This window comes from Sphaeramia orbicularis, chromosome 11, assembly GCF_902148855.1.
Source record: "Sphaeramia orbicularis chromosome 11, fSphaOr1.1, whole genome shotgun sequence".
NCBI classification, from domain to species: domain Eukaryota; kingdom Metazoa; phylum Chordata; class Actinopteri; order Kurtiformes; family Apogonidae; genus Sphaeramia; species Sphaeramia orbicularis.
In genome coordinates this window covers 53,894,810-53,906,683 of record NC_043967.1, presented here as the reverse complement: position 1 = coordinate 53,906,683, position 11,874 = coordinate 53,894,810, and positions in this window count along the sequence as shown.

Here is an 11,874-nt window from a genome sequence, read left to right as displayed (position 1 = left end):
TAACCCTCAAAAACCAAAACCATCTACTGATCTAAACTGTTTAATACCTGTTGATCCACTAATTCTATCAATACATGTAAATAATTGGTGTAAAATACAGTTTTACCTCCATTATTCATAGGATAAAATGTACAAAAACTTGTAAAATGAGAACAAAATGAGCAAAATACTGGAAAAGTTAGTAAAAACTTACCTAAAAATCCTTAAAATGTGGCATGAAAGTGAACGAATATTTCTAAATTCAGGAGAAAATGAGCAAAATACTTGAAAAATGAGGAGAGTTCATTTCGTACCATCCAGAACCCTGTGTTTACTCTGTTAACCCTCAAAAACCAAAACCATCTACTGATCTAAACTGTTTAATACCTGTTCATCCACTAATCCTATCAATCCATGTCAGTAATTGGTGTAAAATACAGTTCTTCATCTTTTCATGGTCATCAGATATGACCTGTTTGGACGTTCAGAGGCTCCGTAGTTGCCGTGGAAACACCGTCATCTTCTCCAACATTGATTCCCCAGTCAAACCAGTGGAGTTGGATCGGTGACAGTGGATGGACACACTGGGGTTATGTTCAGTTAGTGACAGATTTGACTGAAAAAGACACTTTTTCTTCCATTTTCTCTGTTTTTGATGTAATAACTTTCAACTTTAATTTGAGGTTTTATGAACATCTACGTGATCAGTGAATTAAATATCAGAAAATACCTGATTTTCACTTAAGAATGCAAAATACTAAAGACTCATCACCTCCAACATCATGGTTAACATAAAGTTAGAAAAAATTAGGTGCACTTTAAATAACTATCACTAAATTTGACAAAATATGGGAACCTGTTTTACACTGCGGGAAAATGTTACCTGGCCTGAAACTTTAATTATATTTTAGGTGTTTATGTTGTTATTGACCTGTTTTGTTTATTTATTTACTTATTTTCTTTCTTTCTTTAGCGGTACCAGAATGCACTGTCCTGACTGTTTATGTGTGTCTTGTTTGTATTGGCTTTTCTTTTTTTCTCCTTGGGTTCTGTTTGTTTATCATGTCTGGTGTCAATCTCTGTATCCTGAACACATTACTTGAAATTATAAATGTTATATTTGTTAAATGAAAAGTTCTATAAATGTTGAGAAGTTTTATCAATAAAGTTTAAAGAAAAAAAGAATGTAAAATACTGAGCATAATATTAGAAGAAATGGTGACAAATCAATAAAGGAAAGTTTAAAGTGGTGAAATAATCATTTAAGAACTGCCACAAAAGTACCTCTGGGTCTTTATGGATTTATCTGTTGATAAAAGTTTGACTCATGTTTAGTCTCATGATTATTACCTCGGCCAAGGAACGGCGGATTTAATATTTTCATCAGGGTTTGTTTTTTGTTTGTTGGTTAGTTTGCAAGATAACTCAAAAAGTTATGGATGGATTTGGATGAAATTTTCAGGAAATGTTGATACTGGCACAAGGAACTAATGATTCAAGTTTGGTGGTGATTTTGTGTGTGGGGGGGGTGTCTGATCTGCCTTGGCGGAGGTGTGCGCTCTCCCAGTGCTTTTCTAGTTAATAAACATGTGACTGACCCATTGCATCCTTTAGGATTGACTACAAAGCTGGAAAGATATGCACACAAAGGGCCGGATCTACTAAAGGTTTGAGCGTATTAAAACGTGTGCAACCTCATTGCACATGCAAAAAAATGTACAAACTGATTCACTAACAGTGCGCACTAAGGGTTGTGTCTTTCAAAGGTGCAAACTAGTGCATCTGCATCAGTCAGTACGTTTGCCACAGTGAATATGAAATATGGGGCGTTTACATGCAGTTGTGTGTGTGCTGAGAGGAGAAAATGTAAATCTATTCATTTAACACACGCAAAGTGATTTATCAAACCAGAAAGAGATGTTGCTGATAGAAACTGTTTATATTTACCACGTCTGAAAAGGAGGAGCAAACGGGTTGGATGTGAAATTGCACACACACAAGTGGATAGGAGACAAAGAAATGATAAAAGAAGATGCAGAGAAGGCATTTTTCACCCTCGTGGAAACATTTTTGGAGTGATGGAAGAAAAAATAATTGAGACATATGCCCCCCCCCCCACACACACACACACGTACATGCACACACACACACATACATGCACACACACACCTTTAAAATGAAAAATGAATGAGTCACGCAGTCCCTTCTATAACTCCACTTAACTCAGTGTCACATTTCCGTGCATCTGGATCCTTCAGTCTCTGTTCCATTAGTGCTGGTTTATCCCACAGCAGTTTTTACAGCGTATTGTCTCCAGCACACGCAAAACCCTCATTTAACCCTTTCATGTTTACTGGTCACTACAGTGGACAGCTATTCTACAGCTGTTCTCATATATTCATGGATTTGTTTGTTTTTCCACAAATCTTATTAAAGTTTTAAGACACTACATATCTTTTCTGACATGAATTGGTAACATTGTGTAGATCTCCCCTGAACATACTCTCACCCCCAGAACAACAAGCCCCCCCCCCCCCCCCCCCCCCCGTTTTCCACACAATTAATCTGTAAATACATGTTTCTGCGTTTCAAAAATTAAATGCAAGGTGTCCAGCTGAATGGACATTTTTGCAACTTCATGTAAAATAGGTTCATAAGATCATTTTTATTAGTAGTAGTAGTAGTTGTATGTCTTTTTTTAAACTATTTTTTGTTTTTTATATAGTTTTTGTTTGTTTATTTATTTATTTATTTATTTATTTATTTATTTTTCATAGGAAAATTTTCAATTGCATTGTTTTTTTCATGCCTAAAAAGAAATAAAAACACTCAGGAAAAAAATCTTGATTAAGGTTCTTATAATTCGTGCATGAAAGGGCTAAACAGGGCGGTGTGCTAGACTTTGCACCTGTTGTAATTTGCACAATCAATCTGAGTAAATCACCCACAAACCACGGTTTCACCCCCACACGCAAAATTCTAGACTGTGCAAGCAAATTACTACACGCAAATGGGGATCTTAGTAGATCCCAGTGTGTGAATATGTTTTGCACATATGGAGATGTAGGTTGTGAATCTTCCACCAGCACAAAAGGAGAAAAGTCAACCCCTCTGCTTTTGGATTATTAGACTTTATTTGGAACAAAAAATGTATTCTAGTCAATGATGACAGATGACTGATCCCCCCCCCCATTTTTTTCTACATACGATGTTTGTCAGTTTACAGGATCATTTATCTGGTGAATAAAGTGCGAGTTTATTGTAAAACTGTTGAAGTATCAGACTGAAAATGTGTAAATACAAAGAATACACACCTGAAACTCATTGAGCTGTCCACATACTTTTGTCCATGTAGTGTCTGACGTAGGTAATTATGCTGTGAGGTACCGCTGTCAATCATACAGGTTGTACTCAGGGTGTGATGTTGTTGCAGGTGCTGTGTTGTGTTCACTGACGCATGTTTTTTTTGGTCGTCGTATAACTGATAAATATAGCGACACTAGAGGAACACAATAATAAATGTGTCACAGTGGTTTAGAAAACAAAACAAAATAAAAATGTGACAGGTGGAGCGCCAGCGAGACAACGTACAGGTGAGTCACATGGTTACGAACCCGGTCTCAGAGGAGCTGGTGCCGTTGCTAAGCAACCGGACTCTACTGATGATGTCAGTCATGTGACCTGTTTGCATCTGGTCATCCCTCATTTAGCACCAGGAGCTAAATTAAACCTCACTTACTATTATCATCGTCTTTGTCCTGTTTCTGGAAACTTAGGAGGAAACAGTCTGAACTTAACGTCTGTCTCAGCTATGAACTCTGGGTAATGAGTGAAAGAACATGATCATGAATACAGGCGTCTGAAATGAATCTGTGAGTCTAGAAGTTTCGAACGGTGACCTTTGTCATGTTTAATGAAGTCATGTTTATTGTGACAGTCTGAGTTTTATTCAGTTGTTTTGATGTAGTTTGGTGTTTTTTCCGTCTGATTTGTCCTTTTTCACACATTTGAGGCTGAATCACAATCAGAACACTGGATTAATCTCAGGGGAAATTATCGTATGTTACAGTAGCTCTGTTCAGGTCTAATAATAAAAGTAACAGGAAGGGAAAAAATTAACTAAAAAACTATATTAGTGCTGTTAAACAATTGACATTTTTAATCAGATTATTCACAGGGTTGCTGTGGATTCATTTTGATTAATCATGATTAAATATTAATTTTTAATCTATATTAATTGCATTTCATTTTGAATGAACAGACTCAAGACAGACGGGAATATATACACACTGAACAGGTTTATGAAACAACACCAACTGTTTCAGCTGTTCTGTCGTGGGTTTTTTTCTCCTCATATTTCCATCCAGAGGGACAATGTTCTGGTTCTGCTCTTCCATCTTTGTGGGTCGGTTCTGCTGGTTCTGCTCTTCCATCTTTGTGGGTCGGTTCTGCTGGTTCTGCTCTTCCATCTTTCTGGGCTGGTTCTGCTGGTTCTGCTCTTCCATCTTTGTGGGTCGGTTCTGCTGGTTCTGCTCTTCCATCTTTGTGGGTCGGTTCTGCTGGTTCTGCTCTTCCATCTTTGTGGGTCGGTTCTGCTGGTTCTGCTCTTCCATCTTTCTGGGTCGGTTCTGCTGGTTCTGCTGGTTCTGCTCTTCCATCTTTCTGGGTCGGTTCTGCTGGTTCTGCTCTTCCATCTTTCTGGGCTGGTTCTGCTGGTTCTGCTCTTCCATCTTTGTGGGTCGGTTCTGCTGGTTCTGCTCTTCCATCTTTCTGGGCTGGTTCTGCTGGTTCTGCTCTTCCATCTTTCTGGGTCGGTTCTGCTGGTTCTGCTCTTCCATCTTTGTGGGTCGGTTCTGCTGGTTCTGCTCTTCCATCTTTCTGGGTCGGTTCTGCTGGTTCTGCAATTTGTATAAGAAATACTAGACAAATATCAATATGATAAGTAAATGAAATGTAGTGTAAAAGTGTTGTGTGTAATCATACTTCTATGGCTGAGGTGGAATCCTACTATATAAAACACGTGTTCCATCACAGGAGGGTGTTTGTGCAGGTTCTCCTCAGCCTTCACAGACCCGATCACCGCCAAACTCACCAAATGAATAGAAACATGACCTGACTATCGACTAGGCACAATTTTATGTCCATATTCAAATGTTGTGAGGTATGTTTGGAGATTTGAGCCTCTCTCTACTTTGAATTCTTCTTCCCTGTCGCCATACTCCGTTTTCAGAAGTGGTTCTGCTGCTGTTCAGTTTTGTTGAAGAATGTAAATAGGCAGTATTTCACTGCTTATACTATACATGGATGGCACTGAAATAAGCAAACTGCCTAAATACATAATTGTGTCTTGAAAATATTCCTTAAATATCCACTCCCAAATAATGTGAACAAATAACATCACAATTTTTTTTACCAAACTGCTGCTGCTCTTGCTGTGTCCATTTACGATCATGTACAGGCACTTTTCACACACACTGGCACCACGGGTACAATGCCACTAGTTAAAATAATAACTTTCTCCTCCTTCAACATCAGTGGTGTCTGATGATTTTCTCATTTATGTTTTTCATCCATTGTCTTTGATTTGGTGCAGTGGTTAGCACTGGTGCCTCAGACAGAAGGTCCTGGGTTCGATTCCAACACCAGTCGACAGGGGGTGGGACCTTTCTGTGTGGAGTTTGCATGTTCTCCTCGTGTCTGCGTGGGTTCTCTCTGGTACTCTGGCTCCTCCCACCATCCAAACACATGCACTGATAGGTTAACTGGTTAATCTAAATTGTCCATAGGTGTGAATGTGACAGTGATTGTTTGTCTCTGTGTTCAGTCTGTGATGAACTGGAGACATGTCCAGGGTGAACCCCGCCTTCGCCCCTATGTAGCTGGGATAGGCTCCAAGTGACCCCCGTGACCCTAGTGAGGATAAAGCGGGTTCAGAAAATGAATGAATGCATTTGATTTCATTGTTTCTTTATTTTAATTATTTTATTGCTGCAGTTATACCACACTGGATTGTATTGTTTCTTCTTCTTTTCTGTGCTGTCATCAGTCTTTTTTTACTAAACTGACATTTCCTTTTCTGCGTCCGACCTGTGGACAGGCTGATTCCTGTCTCTTCTGTTGGACAGATTCTTGTGTTTGTTTGATCCTCAGTCCTTGTGTCCATAAAACCTGTTTGTGTGTGATTTCAGATGTTTCTGTTCCTGACGCTCAGCTGACGCTCTGAAAGCTTCATTGTTAACGGGATCCTCCCAAACAGCAGGTGTGTCCGTCCTTCTGTTATTCATCCTGCTCTTTAATAAGTCTGTGCCAACGCAGTGTTTAGTCGTTACTTTTCTCTGAATTCTGGAATCAGCTCAGAGTATCGTTAACGTCCTCAGACCTGACATGGGTTTTGCTGCTGATACTGCGTCTCAAAGTAAAAAAAAAACAAATTGAAATATTATTTTAATTTAGATAGTTGAAGTCTTAAGTTTAATCACATATGAGTAATTAGTAGTTAATGTTTTAAGATGGGATTCCTTTGTTTTAGTAGTTAGTGGTTAAGTTCTTAGGATCGTCCTGGTCTCATCTGGGTCTCCACAGGACTTAAACCCACTGACCTGAGCCACATTTAAATACACATGAAACCCAAATCTGAACCCTGTGTTTTTATTGTATCACCTGTTGCATGTAAATGTGTTTTTGCTGATGTAAATAAACATCAGCTGTTGAGTCACATGATGTTCCCGTCAGCTTTAGTCAGAGGACAGCGCCACCTACAGGACGCACAGGAAATCACAGTCACTGCTGCAAAGGATTAGATCAGCGTAAAAACACCAAGAAAATAAACTAAAATAAAAACAGCGTCTGTTTGTGCATAAAAGACCAGCTCTGAGTTTCAGACAGTACATTTATTAAAGTGTTTTTATGGAAGAGACGGATGTTTTAACCTGAACATTAAAGAAAAGTGTCAGAATAAACTAAAGTCACATTTAAATGACACATATGAGGAAAGAAATGTAAATAACAAACACCTGGACAAATAAAGTGCACAATATTTATTCAATTCTCATCATCCATCGCTGTTTATCATCCTTTTCTTAAACTCTGTCCATCCTGTCATTTAAAGGCCCGTTCTGTAATAATGTGGTGTTCAGTGACATCTAGTGGCAGCTTCAGGAACCTGTGAACTCAGTCCAAACTCTTCTCTTCAGTTTGACTTCAGAAACAGTGTGTGCAGCTTCTGTGGTGTGTTTGGAGATGAAATCCCAAATTCTGCTCTTGTTCTGCACCTCGGACATTTGATAGAATGGCTGCATAGAGAACACAGATGTTTGGTCATGGTCCTCCTGGTGCAGAAGGCCCAAACAAAGACCTGACTGAAGACTGAATAAAACAGCTGATAAACAGCAGCTGTCAATCACAGCTGATAGAACATGTGACACAAAGAACATCTGTTTATGGAAAACTGGAGAAAAGGACCGACAGTCACAGCTCCACCCACAGGTTCTGGAGAACAGTCAGGTCTGGACTCACACTGGGTCATGTCCTCCTCATCCTCATCCTCCTCCTCCATCTCCTTCTTCTTCTCCTTCTTCTTTTTCTTCTCGTCCTCCTCCTCCCTCTTTTTTTCTTCTTCTCCTTCTCCTCCTCCTTCTTCTCCCTCTCCCTCTTCTTTTTCTTCTCCCCCTCCTTCTTCGCCCTCTTCTCCTCCTCCTCCTTCTTCTTCTCCTTCTCCTCCTCCTCCTCCTTCTTCCTCTCCTCCTCCTTCTTCTCCTCCTCCTCCTTCTTCTCCTTCTTCCTCTTCTTTTTCTTCTCCTCCTTCTTCTCCTTCTCCCTCTTCTTTTTCTTCTCCTCCTCCTCCTTCCCCTCCTCCTCTCTTCCTTTCACTTCTTCTCCTTCTTCTTCTCCTCCTCTTTCTGTTTCTTCTCCTTCTCCCTCTTCTTTTTCTTCTCCTCCTTCACCTCCTCCTCCTCCTTCTTTTACTTCTTCTTCTCCTCCTCTTTCTGTTCTCCTTCTTCTCCTTCTCCTTCTTCTTTTTCTTCTCCTCCTTCTCCTCCCCCTCCTCCTCCTTCTTCTTCTCCCTCTTCTCCTCCTACTTCTCCTCCTCCTCCTCCTCCTCCTTTCCTCCTCCTTCTTCTCCCTCTTCTCCTCCTCCTCCTCCTTCTTCTTCTCCCTCTTCTCCTCCTCCTTCTCCTCCTCCTCCTCCTTTCCTCCTCCTTCTTCTCCCTCTTCTCCTCCTTTCCTCCTCCTTCTTCTCCCTCTTCTCCTCCTCCTCCTCCTCCTCCTCCTTTCCTCCTCCTTCTTCTCCCTCTTCTCCTCCTCCTCCTCCTTCTTCTTCTCCCTCTTCTCCTCCTCCTTCTCCTCCTCCTCCTCCTTTCCTCCTCCTTCTTCTCCCTCTTCTCCTCCTCCTCCTCCTTCTTCTTCTCCCTCTTCTCCTCCTCCTTCTCCTCCTCCTCCTCCTTTCCTCCTCCTTCTTCTCCCTCTTCTCCTCCTCCTCCTCCTTCTTCTTCTCCCTCTTCTCCTCCTCCTTCTCCTCCTCCTCCTCCTTTCCTCCTCCTTCTTCTCCCTCTTCTCCTCCTCCTTCTTCTTCTCCCTCTTCTCCTCCTCCTCCTCCTTCTTCTTCTCCCTCTTCTCCTCCTTCTCCTCCTCCTCCTCCTCCTCCTCCTCTCCTGTCATAACACCTCTTTCTAAACTCCTGACACTAGGGGGCTCCATCGTGCTTACACTCCCCTCTGTCAGACTGACTGTAGTAGTGGCTACAGTTCTCCTCCTCCTCCTTCTTTTACTTCCTCTCCTCCTCTTTCTGTTTCTTCTCCTTCTGACACTAGGGGGCTCCATCGTGCTTCCTCCTCCTCAGACTGACAGTGGGCGTGGCTAAAGCCCAGATGACAGCCTGTGTCACCACAGTCAAACACCAGTGAGTTTACAGTGACTCCTCCTTTAAAGGTTCATGACAGACCACAGTCACAGATCATTTCACGCCCTTTTTAATGATGGCGTTTGTCTACGTCAGTGATAATTACTTAATTACCACAACTAACGCAGACAGAAATGACTCAACCACTGGAACTAAAACTACGTCCTTACCTTAGTCCTCATTGTGTTCCCTTAAATATAAGAGGACAAACAGTTCAACCCTTAAACACTTAGACTTTCAAACACAAATCCTCTACATTGAACCTTTTTTACGTGGTTTATCTTCGTTTATTATAACGCTATCCTCTGCTTTTTGCTTTTTTCAGTGTAAATCCTGTATTTTCTTATATTTAATTCACTGGTCATGTAGATGTTCATAAAAGCTCAGAGTAAATTCAAGGGTCATTTTGTAAAAACTGATTGTTTTTACATGATGTGAAGTGTAGCAGGTCAATAACATAATAAAAGTCCTGAACCGATAACGAAATAACTTTTGGTCAATAATGTTATAACTTATTGGCTGGTTATTACATTACTGGCCTGGTAAAAAAAATTCTTTGCAAATGTAATAACTGAGCCAATTACGTAATAAGTTATAACGTTATTAGCCAAAAGCTGTTACATTATCGGTTAAAGATTTTTATTACGTTATTGGCCTGTTACATTTTAAAAATAGCAAATTTATTACATTATTGGCCGTTATTACGTTATCAGCTGTTATTACATTATTGGCTTCTACATGCATTTTTTGCATTGAGGTGAAACCAAACATTTCTTTCCAAAACATTTAGATTTATTGAACTACACCTGACACTTTTCAGAGTGATAATAGGAGAGGGAATAAAATCTGTCTGTTTAAATGGGATTTCCCAGTTTAACCCAGTGGTTGTCAGGTGTTTTCTGTTGTTTTTCCAAAAATCCAAATGCAGTGCAGAAGTGGCCGCACCAGTGCAAGTCAAGGTTATTATTGTTAACGAAAACCAACGAAATGATGAAAACTAGAATTGTAAAAACATTTTCATTAACTGAAATACATAAAAACTATAATTAAAAGAAAAAGACCATAACTAACTGAAACTGTATTGTGTGTTTACAAAACTAACTAAAACAAATAAAATTTATGGATAAAATTCCCTTCGTTTTCGTCTTTGTCAATGTCGGGTTTATATGAAATCAATTTATTTCCCTTGAGCAATTTTCTGTGCTGTCACCATACGACACTTTTTGGTCCGTCACTTGTGTTCACTTGTGGTTTCCAGTCGTCTTCTGGTCCCCACTCTACCTGGAAACATGGAGACTAAAGTTGGTAGAAAGCAGCAGAGTCCTGTCTGGGATTTATTTGAATACGATGACAGAGAAGAAGAGAAAAGATATTAAAAAAAACTAAACTAAAACTAAGCATTTAGAAAATAACAAAAACTAATAAAAACTAGCAAACCTGCTCTAAAAACTAATTAAAACGAACTGAATTACAGAAAAAAAGTCAAAACTAAATAAAACTGAACTTTAATGAAAAATCCAAAACTATTGGAACCTTGGTGCAGGTAGGACCATGACATCATCATGGTGTCGGTGTTAACAGTGTCCTCCAGCGTTTCCGGCACACTCCCATGTTCCTCAAAGGTGGTTCAGTTCACTACAGGGTGGAACACTTCCACCCCGTCACAGATACCATTCCATCCAGAACTCATGGAGGACATGCCAGACCTCTGATGACACACCACATGCTTTTGAGTTACAAAACTGTCAGGGATAGAATGAACAGGAGTGGTTTGCTTGATTTGTGCAACAACAAAAAAGCAATTTAGACTCTTTACATATGGTGTAAAGCAGGGGTCTCAAACATGTGGCGTGGGGGCCAAATGCGGCCCGCCAAAGGTTTCATTCTGGCCTGTGGGATGTTTTTGCAAAGTCAAAAATTTCACAGTCTTGAATTTAATTAAGCAAAAAAAAAAAAATTGCATTAATTAGTTAATTGTTGCTTGCATTCATCCATATATCCGTTTTGTTTATTGTGCTATTTATTTATGTTCATTTTTGTCCATTTTCTTGCCTATTTTTTTTCCCCCAGTTTTTGTTCATTTTGTCACTAATTTTGCTGCTTTTTTTTGTCTTTCCTCATTTTGATGCTTGTTTGTCCATTTTTGGTCATTTATGTCCTTAACTTGTTCTTTTTTTTTTTTTTTTTTTTTCCATAAATTTTTATTCATTTTGTTAATTATCCATTTATTAATCTGACATTTTTCTTTTTTTTTTTTTTACTACAATTTCCATGTTTGGTATCTATCTATCTATCTATCTATCTATCTATCTATCTATCTATCTATCTATCTATCTATAGACATGTACTTTCTCTGAGAGCTGTGGCTGACATTAATGTGACAAATTATATCAAATGTTTTTTTGTTAATTTCCAGAATTGAACTTATTTAAAGACAATGTGATCAAGGGCTGACTTTACAACTGTTAATTTAATTTACTTTAAATATATTTAATGAAGATCTCTCTGTTCCTCTTGGACAAAAGGGGGAAAAATGATAACAAACTAAACTAAAAACAGAAAATAAAATCACTACGAGTGTGTGTTTACCTGAACAAAAACACAAGTGTTTTCTATAAAATCTGTCCTAAGAGTGCATCACACCTTAAATACAAACAGATGAATCAAAAAGAGATGAGTCACCATCTATCTATCTATCTATCTATCTATCTATCTATCTATCTATCTATCTATCTATCTATCTATCTATCTATCTATCTATCTATCTATCTATCTATCTATCTATCTATCTATCTATCTATCTATCTATCTATCTATCTATCTATCTTTTAAATTATCTTTTTGTCAAGCTGACATTTTTTTCCCCCATTATTTTGTGCATTTCTATTAATTTTGTTTATTATTTTGTTCTTTTTGCTGCAAATTTGTTTATTCTTGTTCATTTTCTTGTCCATTTTGGTTAGTTTATTAATTTCATGTTTTTTTTATTTTACTGC